Source organism: Sinocyclocheilus anshuiensis, unplaced genomic scaffold (assembly GCF_001515605.1).
Source record: "Sinocyclocheilus anshuiensis isolate Anshui unplaced genomic scaffold, SAMN03320099.WGS_v1.1 scaffold1272, whole genome shotgun sequence".
Classification (NCBI taxonomy): domain Eukaryota; kingdom Metazoa; phylum Chordata; class Actinopteri; order Cypriniformes; family Cyprinidae; genus Sinocyclocheilus; species Sinocyclocheilus anshuiensis.
The window spans coordinates 561,246-572,667 of NW_015547713.1; the positions used below are offsets into that span (position 1 = coordinate 561,246).

At 37.6% G+C, this 11,422-nt stretch overlaps 2 protein-coding genes across 3 annotated transcripts in view; one reads left to right on the forward strand and one right to left on the reverse strand.

Moving 5' to 3' along the window:
- The window catches only part of LOC107704096 (protein O-linked-mannose beta-1,4-N-acetylglucosaminyltransferase 2-like), an 18,634-nt gene extending 15,137 nt beyond the window's left edge, over window positions 1-3,497 (reverse strand). For both annotated transcript variants that reach the window (XM_016506942.1, XM_016506940.1), the window contains exon 1: window positions 3,264-3,497. The gene's annotated coding sequence lies outside the window, so the exon portion shown is untranslated. The remainder of the gene's footprint in view (window positions 1-3,263) is intronic.
- A 5,972-nt stretch (window positions 3,498-9,469) lies between these two features.
- LOC107704097 (SNF-related serine/threonine-protein kinase-like) overlaps window positions 9,470-11,422 on the forward strand; it is a 56,638-nt gene continuing 54,685 nt past the window's right edge. Inside the window, exon 1 of the mRNA XM_016506944.1 lies at window positions 9,470-9,561. The gene's annotated coding sequence lies outside the window, so the exon portion shown is untranslated. The remainder of the gene's footprint in view (window positions 9,562-11,422) is intronic.

Consider the following 11,422-nt stretch of genomic DNA (forward strand, 5'->3'; position numbering starts at 1 on the left):
TGCACCAAGAGCTTGTAACACTCCAAAGAGAAAGGAAAATTTGAAATCGCATCATATGACCCCTTTAAACAAACTAATAGCCTTATGTTATTTATCTTATTTACACGACGGCATGTCATTTCTGTCTCTACTTTAAATGGTCGCGCTCTCTGTATCACGCACAGTGGAGTTACGCCCCGATGCACGCGCACACCATAGACTGTATAAAAACATGGACGTAGTGTCCGTGACGTCACCCGTAGATTTCTGAAGAGCGTTTTTGAAGCTCAAAGTGGGCGGAGCCGGGCGGAGCCATCTTGGCAGCGCGTCACTCCCGGATAATCGAAAATGGGCAAAGAGGCGGGAGCTGGTTGCTAAAACCACGCCCACCTAGCGCGACGGCAGACAGCAGTGGCAATCCACCTGTCACTCAAGTGGCCACCCCCTTAATTATGCAGAACTTTAAGGCTTAATATAATTTAAACGGATGAGTTATAGCTATTAAAGAAAGGCGCAGACTCGCGGTTTTGCTTACTACTCGTACTGAAGCGCACACTTCCAGTGATATTAACGTCTGCCGTCTCACTAATGAGGACATAAATACATGAACAACATCTCAAGAACTGCTCTGAGAGTCACTTAATGAGCATTTTACCGTTTCATTTGAGTAAAACTATCCTCATATCACATACACACAGAAATGTAAAGGTATTCACGGCAACCCATAAAAATAAAAGTTCGGTTTAACTGCGGCAGAAATATATTACTGTTGTTCAGTAGAATGTAGGCCTCGAACTGCTCTGAGAGTCACTTCATGAGCATTTGACCGTTTCATTTGAGTAAAACTATCCTCATATCACATACACACGGAAATGTGAAGGTATTCACGGCAACCCGTCAAAATAAAAGTTCAGTTTTACTTTAAGGCATTGCGGCAGAAATATATTACTGCTGTTCAGTAGAATGTACGTAATACTACTACTACTACTACTACTACTACTACTACTACTACTAAAACTATTAAAACCTTATTTTTAAGGAATAATCATACAATATTTCTGCAATATTTTAATTGTAATATTAAATCCCCTTTATTTTCCCCCCCCCAAAAAATGTGTTTAATTTTCATTATTTAAAAGATAAATTAAATGAATGTTTTATGCCTTACAAAAATGTAAATACTCATGACTGGATCAAACGCTTTGATGAGCCTGTTAGTAATTTAGAACTTTCTCCTGTTTTATTGTTGGTTTCCTCTCTTCTGATCATTTGGAATGAGGATAAAAAGACAAAAAAAACCTGCAAATAAGTTCAAAGATCCATTCAATGTCTATTATTTCCTGAATATTACTGATCAAAAAGTAGGCTACTGTTCACATGCATTTTACTACAAACCAATAGTTCGTGCATCATGAACAATGAGTGATCTGCCTGCTACAGTATTTTTCTCTGTGCATCCATCTTCAGCGTCTCTCTGGCCTTAACGGGCGTTTACAGACTTCATGTTTTCACATAAATGACATTTTGGAAAATGATTGCATTGCAATGCAGTTTGTGCAAGTCCAGAACAGAGACGAGCTGCAATAAGACAAAAAAACGGCCGGTTGCCAATTGCGTGAGTTTCATGGGCAGCTTCGGCCATCAGGGTTTAATTTGGTTTTGTTTGTGTTTTTTTTTACTCTCAAAGCCGTGATTCCTATTCACTTACATTATATGATTGACAGACTGCAACGGTTTGAGTTAAAAATATTCGTTTGTGTTCTACTGAAGAAACAAAGTCACCTACATCTTGTATGCCCTGGGGGTAAGCAGATAAACATCAAATTTTCATTTTTGGGTGAACTATCCCTTTAAGTTCGGCCATCCTACACACACGTGACTGACCATGCGCGCGATCGCACCAACAGGAGGAGGAGGGTCGTGTTACTCTCTACACTGCACTCAACCTGAGGGATTCCTACACTTTCAGTCTTTGAGGAGGCATGAAAAACAGCACATATCGCAGGAACGGTATAACGGAAAACATTAGTGGTTTTGAAACCGTGAAATGTTCAAATCGCAGTATACCTTGAAATCAGTAATTGGCCCATGCCTAGTCAATAGTTACGGGGCTTGTTTGCTTTTGATTATTTCTTTGATTTGGCGACACTCTTGTTTTCCCCTCTGTGTTTCTGTTTCTTTTTATATTTATATAGTTTGTAAAATTAACTGCACTCTCACTAATAAATGAGACACCTTGGTGCTTGTTCCTTTATTTCATTGGCTGTCTGTTATTTGTACACACTGCAATGGTTGTGTCTCACTTAAATGCTGTGCAATCATCCCCTTTATGACATCAGGTGCGTAACAGATAAAGTTACTACATTTTGATTAAAGATCAGATTTCATCTTGACTTTAAAGGGGTCATATGATGCGATTTCAATTTTTCCTTTCTCTTTGGAGTGTTACAAGCTCTTGGTGCATAAAGAAGATCTGTAAAGTTGCAAAGACTATATCAAACTTGTTATTTTGGCATTTTTAAGGAATGCCTAATTCTTGTCATATCTCTACAACAATGTCCTGGTTAAACAGTGTTTTAGATTGGGTTATGATGTCGCAGAGGATTCAGACCTGTGTTCTATGTAGTTTTGACAATGACTGGCAGGCACCTTGACAACAAAACAACAACAACAAAAAAATGTTGATCCAATGTAACGGTCAGAAAGCATTAACATCTGGGGGGAAAAATGTTTTAAAAAAGGCTGTCCTCCTAGCATTGTTTATTTCTGTTAAATGCTTATCCATAACAGTGGTGGCATTACATCCAGTGCTGTCCCTCCAGATTCGTCCTTTGCATCTCGTTTTATTTTTTATATTATTAAAAAGCCACTCTTTTTAGTGTATCAGCAATGACATGATATAATTTATTCTGTCCTGATAATTCAAGCAGATCTGACTCTCACTTGAGTGCAAATGATTTATAGTTGCAATACAAGCACTCAAATGCAATATGATATATCTATCTATGAATCTATATAGCTATATTCTCCCGTTCAACACAACAGGTAGCAATTTAATAACGCTAGTCTTAAGCAATGATTTAGATATATATTATAATATATTAGAGTTGTTAAATCATGACGTGAGCAGTGATTTGAGATATCTAGACTTTAAATCATCTAAGTCAACGAAGCATCTAGCTTCTGCTGGTGGGGAGAAAAAAAAACTTTTTGCATTAAGTTTCCCATGAGACACAACTAATAATATATATCAAACCATATGGGAAAGCACATGCATTACAAACCTGTGGAAAAGGTGAGCCAGGACGAAGTGATGTTCACTGCGGATACACAGTTTCAACAGCAGCTCCAGTAAACCAGTGCCAATGATCCTTTACATCTTTACATCGTACAAACGCAGCATTTCCGAGGTTATTAAGCTAAATACACGATGTGTTCATTTACCATTATGATTAACAGATCGCGTGTCGGCTTAATTGTATCGCTACGTAGCGCAAATTCGACTCCGTTGCGCGTATTCTGCGAGCATTAACCCAGCTACTGGAGAAGTCTCCACCCACAGCTATGACTGAGCTCAGACGAGAAAACCTCGCGAGATTTTATCGCCGCTAATCAGTCTGAAGTTTACATTCGTGTGTTATCGCGAGAGCATCGCAACAATCGAAAGCCTTATATGAGAGCACACAATGAAACACAAATAATAGGAAAATCATGTCCTTATTTGTGTATTTACTTAGTCAGATAACTTACGAAAAGATTGTCTGACGGCACATGTAACCATATGCTGATTGATTTAAACTTTATAATAAACTTTACATTTATGCGAGTATAACTATATTATAAATGGAACTTTATGAAGATTGTATGTTTGAGTGTATTGGCTATAAAGTAATACTGAATGAATACTATTAATCATTAAACTCTCGGGTGTGATTGTAATTTAGAAATCCATTTTATCAACCAACTAATCAAAATAATAATATCCATATAAATTCCATAATGCCACAGGGATTGTGCTCTATAGTTGCTATAGATATTTGTCATATGAACACATATAAAAATTGTATGGCCTGACCAGGCTACTGATCTTCTTTGAATGACCTAACATTATTTATGCCAGGATTTAAAGCAGAACTATGTAACTTTTTCTGTGTTCAAAATTTGCAAAATGTATATATTGAGCGATTACATCATGAATTCATCTTCCAACCCAAGTTTTTGTCTTATTCCGAATCACTACGGTACACTTATAATAAGTACTTATATTTGGACTATTGTAGCCTGGTCGGGTCGTCACCGCTGCGGAGTAAGTTACACATACCTGCGTGAATCGCCATAGACATAAACTTAGCGAAGTAGCTCCGGTTGGAATGTTCTTCCGCGGGATGTGTGCAGTACTGTTTATTAACCGCTAGAGCGTCAAAAGTTACATAGTGCTGCTTTATGAGTCTGGTGTTTCGATAATTATTCATTTGTCTCTCAAAGGCTCTCAATGAATGAGTTTGTACATTCTCGTCGATTCTACGCGGTAACACAATACCCTCTAGAGCCCATTTGAGGGACAACAACAATATCAATGCGTTCAGAAAAAATCATGACGGCGGCTTACCAGTAAAAATGTAGGCCTATCTTTTAATCACAAACGTGATTAACCGCTAGAGCGTCAAAAGTTACATAGTGTTGCTTTATTGCTTTATGAGTCTGGTGTTTCGATAATTATTAATTTGTCTCTCAAAGGCTCTCAATGAATGAGTTTGTACATTCTCGTCGATTCTACGCGGTAACACAATACCCTCTAGAGCCCATTTGAGGGACAACAACAATATCAATGCGTTCAGAAAAAATCATGACGGCGGCTTACCAGTAAAAATGTAGGCCTATCTTTTAATCACAAACGTGACTTATCAGCGCCTATGTATATTCTAATATGCTAATGCTAATCTCATACATTTAATTAACGTTAGTGTTTATTCTGAGGTAAACCGTTGCAATGAAGGGCTCTTTAAATACAAAGAGTACCACTATTGACCAGTAGATGGCGGTAGATAGTTTCAAAAACCATTTACTCAATAATTAAGTGGAATGTGAAAATAAATTCTGAATTTAATATATATTCCTCGCAGTGTTAAAACAGTGTGCACTATTGTACAATAAACCTTCTTCGTTTCAAGAAACTGATGGTAATGCCTTGTATTCATGTGGCATTGACCCGCATCTCTCTCCAGTGAACTGCAGTTTTATTACATCTTTGATAAGAACCTTTGCAATTCCGTGTCTCAAGAACCAGGCTATGACTGTTCTGCAACTGTAATCTATAACTCGATCAAATGTGTCACACTGCTGTGCTGATCGCTGTTCCAAATGCATGTTTGTTCTACAATAGTTTCATTAATTATTCATACCCTTACCAAAAAGTAGTATACTTCAAGTTTATTTTAGTAAGTAAAGTTCAAGTATATCTTTAAGTATACTTTATGTAGTAAGTATACAAATATCAGTTTACAAGTAGTATACTTGTAAGTGTACTATTTCAATACTCCTTGGGACTAAATTGGCCCACTTTCTAGTATATAAAAGTATACTTTTAAGTATACTTTAAGTATAACAGTAGTAAACTTTAAGTACACACCTAGTTTACATCAAAATGTTTAGTTTGTACTGCAACTATACTAAAAGTGAACTTATAGGTATTCTGATAGTTTACTAATTAAATACTTGTAGTAGCATTTTTAGTACACTGAAGTATAGTCTCAGTAAATGAGCATTTGAATAAACTTATTTTTCGTAAGGGTAACTATGATTTCATACGGCCTGTAGGGTTTACTACTTGAATGGATGTGTTCCGCTAAAAAACGATGTTTTCTCACACAGTTGCATAATGTGAAAGCATTTTTTTTTATATATATGTGATGAAGGTGCAATGCATCATATATGGAGATACAAAGATAACAGAGGGTTAGGCTACTGTAAAAAAGCTGAAAAGTTCAGTTGAACCATTTAACTCTGGATGCATTTGGACGCGATTTGCGCACGGTTTAGAAAGCATGGAAAATTATGCCATTTCAGTTACGAGCGATATAAAAATAACTTTCAAATGGACCATACAAAATAGGTTCGCTTAAAAAAATTTTAAAAAACCCTGTCAGAAAATGCAAAGTCCTCCACAATATAAAATCGTCCAGTGACTACAAGAATGCGGTTGTTTTGATATTAGAAATGCACTTAAAACCTAGAAAAGACAACAAGTTTGCAACAAATACTATTTCCGCACCTTTACAGTTACCACTGATTGGGCAAATACTTGTCACGTGATATTAAACGTCATAAAGTATTTTCGTTTATTTTCTTTCTTTCTTTCTTTCTTAATACAATTGAATACATTTTACAATGAATAACTTGTTTACTCTATATTTTTCCGTCGAACGCATGCTGATGTAAGATTTTTCAGCTTTTCTTTTCGGGATTTTTTTTTTTCTCACAAAAGCGAAAGGAAGAGAGTCATATTGATTGGAGCAACATAACGGTCAGTAACCTAAATTATGACATGATTTTAATTTTAACTAGCCTATTCATTTAAATAGTTTAAATGAATATTCAGTAGGCTACATTATTTATTGTTTGTTTGTTTCCTGTGTGTGGGTTTTTTTTTTTTTTTTTTTTTTGCGTATGTTTATTATTTGTATGAATTATTAATGTCCTTGGGGCAATTAGCTTAGACTGCCGTGGTGCTTCACATATACAATCAACAATTAAACACACATACAAATACTCAAAATACATTAAAAAAATGTAAAAAAAAAAAAAAAGGGGGGGCAAGAAAAAAATCAACTAAATTCATTACATAAACGTATTGTTTCAGGCACAAACGTACATTTGTAACGGTTTGTAGAAAATTGAAACATCTGAGCATCCAATCAAAATAATAATGCAAAGGGTGTGTGCTGTCTCCTGTTATTTTGTGTGCCATCCTCATCACTTGCTGTTCATAATAAAATGTAAGACTTCGCAAGGAAACACCCATCATTTTTGAGCACGTATTAACGATGCCAACGTTTTTTATTCTTTATAGACAATAATGAATACCAACAAATAAAAGAAAAGGACAGGATACTTTCAACAAATTAATTATAAAAAAGACCTGAGAATAACTCTCTATAGGCTACATTGAAAGAGTTAAGCTTCCTCAGCACAAACAAACTATGGTGTGACTTTTTAATTCGTATCAAACTTCAACCTGTTATCAATAATCGTTCCTAAATACATATATTCCTCTACTACATCCACCTGTGTGTCATTAATGACCACCTTTGAAGTGCAAGGGTTTTCTTGTTAAAATTGATGATCATCATAGTTTCATAGTTTTTGACACATTCAGATCTAATTTCATCCTATTACACCACAAAATAAAATCATACAAAACCGAACCATATTCGAACTGTTGTCTTGTAAACTCTGACAATCATTTGTGCATAATATAAAAAAGAATAGGAGAAGTCAACAATTCATCAATTTTATTAACGAATAAAACATATTTTGATATTTCTAAGAAATCTCTAAACAAGGAATGAGATTCCTCAGAAATGTTGCAGGTTGTTTTTGTAGGCGTATTATTCAGGCTCAATCTGTTGAAGTTCGTCCCGCGCTGGAAAGTGCTCCACGTCGCTATGGTTACCTCTTCGCACTCTGTGAGACCCCCAGCTGTTTGACTATCGTTTGGGGCAGTGTTGCCAAGTCCGTGGTTTTCCCGCGGAATTGGGCTACTTTAACACTGTTGCCGCGGGTTGTGTTTCATGTCCGCCGGTTGAAGTGGCTCCAATAACATGATATTTATCCCCTGGAATGCAAATTTTAGCAGGGTAACCCCACCAAAAAACATGCATTTAACCCCCCCATCCCATCCCTCCTTCAAGGGATGATGCAGTGGCAAATAAAATAATACACAGATAAAACTGAAATATTTTGTGACGTGGTGATAATCACCGCTAGCATACGTGCCACTGATAGCAGGTAGTTGCGAGAAGAAAAGAAATAATCCTTTTTTTTTTTTAGGGCTTTTAAAAAAATGAATCGGAGTTGAATCACATCAAATGAGAGAAAAAAGCAACAACTCAAAGACAGCTCCAAGATGAGCCAACTCTACGAGAAAATGACCTCCTCGTTTTGGCGATAAAGTTCTAGCCAAAATATGATATCAGCCTGGGACGTGTCTCATTAGAAATGTGTGTATGGCGTGGAAGCAGCTCTCGCTATCTGCTGGTGCCTGGTTTGCCAGCTGATAAGAGGCAAATGCAAATGTCCCGATAAGAACTGAATGCAAATATTTACGATATGATATTCCCTGGGAATTATGTGTGGATAAAAAAAGTGCATTATTTCCGGAATTCCTTTTCAGGTTTGCCAAAATGCCCCCCTTTTGCGCTCGGAATTTGCATTTCTTCAAAATAGATTGGACTGCCGTATTATGCTAAGCTATTTGTTTGCCGAGGATGGTAATTAGTTACTGTAATTACAACGATGACAGTTTCTAAATTGTTTTTAAAGCATCACAGTGTGTCTGTGCCTGGAGATTGCAGTACTTATTTTAGGATTTAAGCAATTGCTGGAAGAACTCCCACACGAGGGCTAGAGTGGGATGTTTTTGAACTACAAAGCGGCCATTTTCTGAGCAAAGACGGTTTTGAAAATGTCTGTTAATTTGCACTAATTGCTGCCTTGACTGTGTTTAGCAGTTCACTGGCTGATCGGGGACGTGTTATTGATAGGAAGTCTAGAGGGATCAAAATGGCCTCGAAAAGTCGATATGCGTGTGTACGGTCGGCGTTTAGGAAAGACTTTTATGCTTTGTGTCAAGGAACAAATTGCTGGTGCAGGCATGACTGTAATTACGGAGCAAAGTGCCGCGGGTTGTTTTTCATGTCCGCGGGTTGAAGCGACTCAAATGACATGATATTAATCCCCTGGAATGCGAATTTTTGCAGGGGAACCCCGCCAAAAAACGTGTATTTTACCCTCCAGAACGCGATTTTTAACTTGGGACCCCCTCGAAACGCGATTGGGCTAGTTTTGGACTAGTTTTGAGTAGCGATTGGGCGGGCTTTCTTTTGAAAACCTGGCAACCCTGGTTTGGCTGGATGGAGGCTCCATAATTCGCATCCCCATGAAGGAATTTCAAAATTGTCAACTAAAGCGCTAAAGTTACGGCCACATAGCGCCCCCTGCTGATAGTATATTTCAGTGCAACCCGTCACAATGTGACTCATCTAAGGTTTCCGTGCAGTTCACTGGTTTCAGGGCGGAGAGCGAGAAGCGCTGAGAGTCAAGAGAGTCGCACTTCCACCAGCAGCCTTTACACACACTGATCAGTACTAACCTCATACACACACACACACACACACACACACACACACACACACACACACGCAAACCTTGAGACAATATATCATCTTTCTCTCATACTACACCAACCATATAACGCTGTAAAAGCCTCACACTCAGCCGGGCCGTACCTCCGCCGTCCTCGGATCCACAGCCGCCGGAACATTTATGAGTTTCAAGTGGTTTTAATGTTCGCCGAAGCGAGCGGTAAGTCAAAAGCTTTTGTGTGATAGTGCGTTAGAATGCTAACACGGTTAGCCGGTTAGCATCTGGTTAAGACACAATAAACGTGCGTTAAACAACATCCATTAATGTGATTTGACAGCGGTATTCATGCTCTGTTTGGGGCACATGATGCTGGCCTTGTTCCAGTGTATCTATCTGATCATCATGGTCTGTGTTAGGAACGCCAGTTAGCCATTATTTATATCCTCTTCCTCTCTATGGGATGTATGGAGCTCATGAGGAGTTTATGGGCCAGGTTAGGCCTGACATGCATGGGCATATCAGGTCTGCTTTCACATGATGTGTCCATGATCATCATCAGACATGGATGCTTTTCTCTCTTTCCACATGTGGTTTTGTTAGCATTGATGCTAGGAGAATGTTTCACGATGGTGGACTTGAACTACTCTGGTTTATTGAATAAGCTTGGTTAATTGCATCACATCAAGAAGCTGGATGTGGTTTTGCATGCTTGCTTCTGATGAGAGTGTGTATCTTTGGTTGCTGTGGTTTGATGCTCTCAGTATTAAAGGCTGTGATCACATTACTGATCCGTTGCTGCTTGTCTGTGTTTGCAGGTTTCCTTGAGTTAGTCCAATAGCATGATGGACATTAAAAGGCTTCCTGGATTTCAAAAGGCTTGATAGTTTCTTGGGAGCTTTAAAGTCTTGACTTAGAGGTTTAATTCCTCATCAGTCCTTTTCATGCCCAACTGTAGAAGCAAGTAAGAGTTCAGAAGATCAGGTTCAGTTCCCTTAAGCCTAGTGCTGTAGCCTGATCAATATATCTTTCTTCACGCTGGTATGTGTAAGGTGTGGAATATGTTCCTTCAGCTTAGTGTACTGTAATCATGTTACACAACCTGAAGTGTAACCAGGCCTGTAACTGCTGGCCAAATGATTATGTGTTGATTTGTCAGAGTTGTCTTGTCATTTGTGATAAGAATGTGATGTTAATATGCAAGACATAACCATCCCTTTGGTCTATTGATGTAAAACAGAGAACAATTTGAGTACTTTTACCCTACAAAGCCGACTGTACCATATTTGACACATGCAAGGCCTCTAAATGATCAACATGATCACAGCTTTGCTGAAAAACCAGTTGTACACAATATTTTGCATACCTTTCTTCCCTCTGATTGATACGTTTTTCAAAAGTAAAAGGCCATTTAGTATAATTCTAAAAATCTTCAGGTTGCGTTACATGTGTCTTTTTGCTTAATAAAATGTTTTTTATCAAGTAAACGTAAGAGCGTTTATATTGTTAGTAGTATTTTAAGATGAGGATTTGCTGGACTGAAACAACTTAGGTTTGTTTGATTTTCCATACTTAATATTTAGAAAAATCTGTTTAGAAAAGTATGAAATGTGATACAACAGATTTGTGAGGACTGTTTATTTGTTTGTCTCTCAGTAATCATTGTAATGTATTGCATTTTGCTCCTCACAATTAAAACTACAGAGCTTTGGTCATAAGCATTTAAATATCATCTTTCTAAGATATTATTGGGAGTTATAGAATTACATCATATTTATATGCATTGTCTGCTGTACTGTTATAAAGATCTCATTGATGTAAAAAACAGAATCTTACTTTTTGGCAATATAAATAACATCTGCAGAAAAATTGCATATTTTTGCCTCTGAATAAAATTGAGGTGAGCTTGAACTACAGTGTTTCCCACAGGATTTTGTGAGACTGTGGTGGGTGGTCCTCGATCCCTCTAGGGGGGTCCGGGGGCATGCTCCCCCGTAAGAAAATTTTGTACATTTTAAAGTAAAATTCATAAATCTGGTGCACTTTGAGAGTTCAAAATTAAGAGCTCCAACACAGGTTCAGT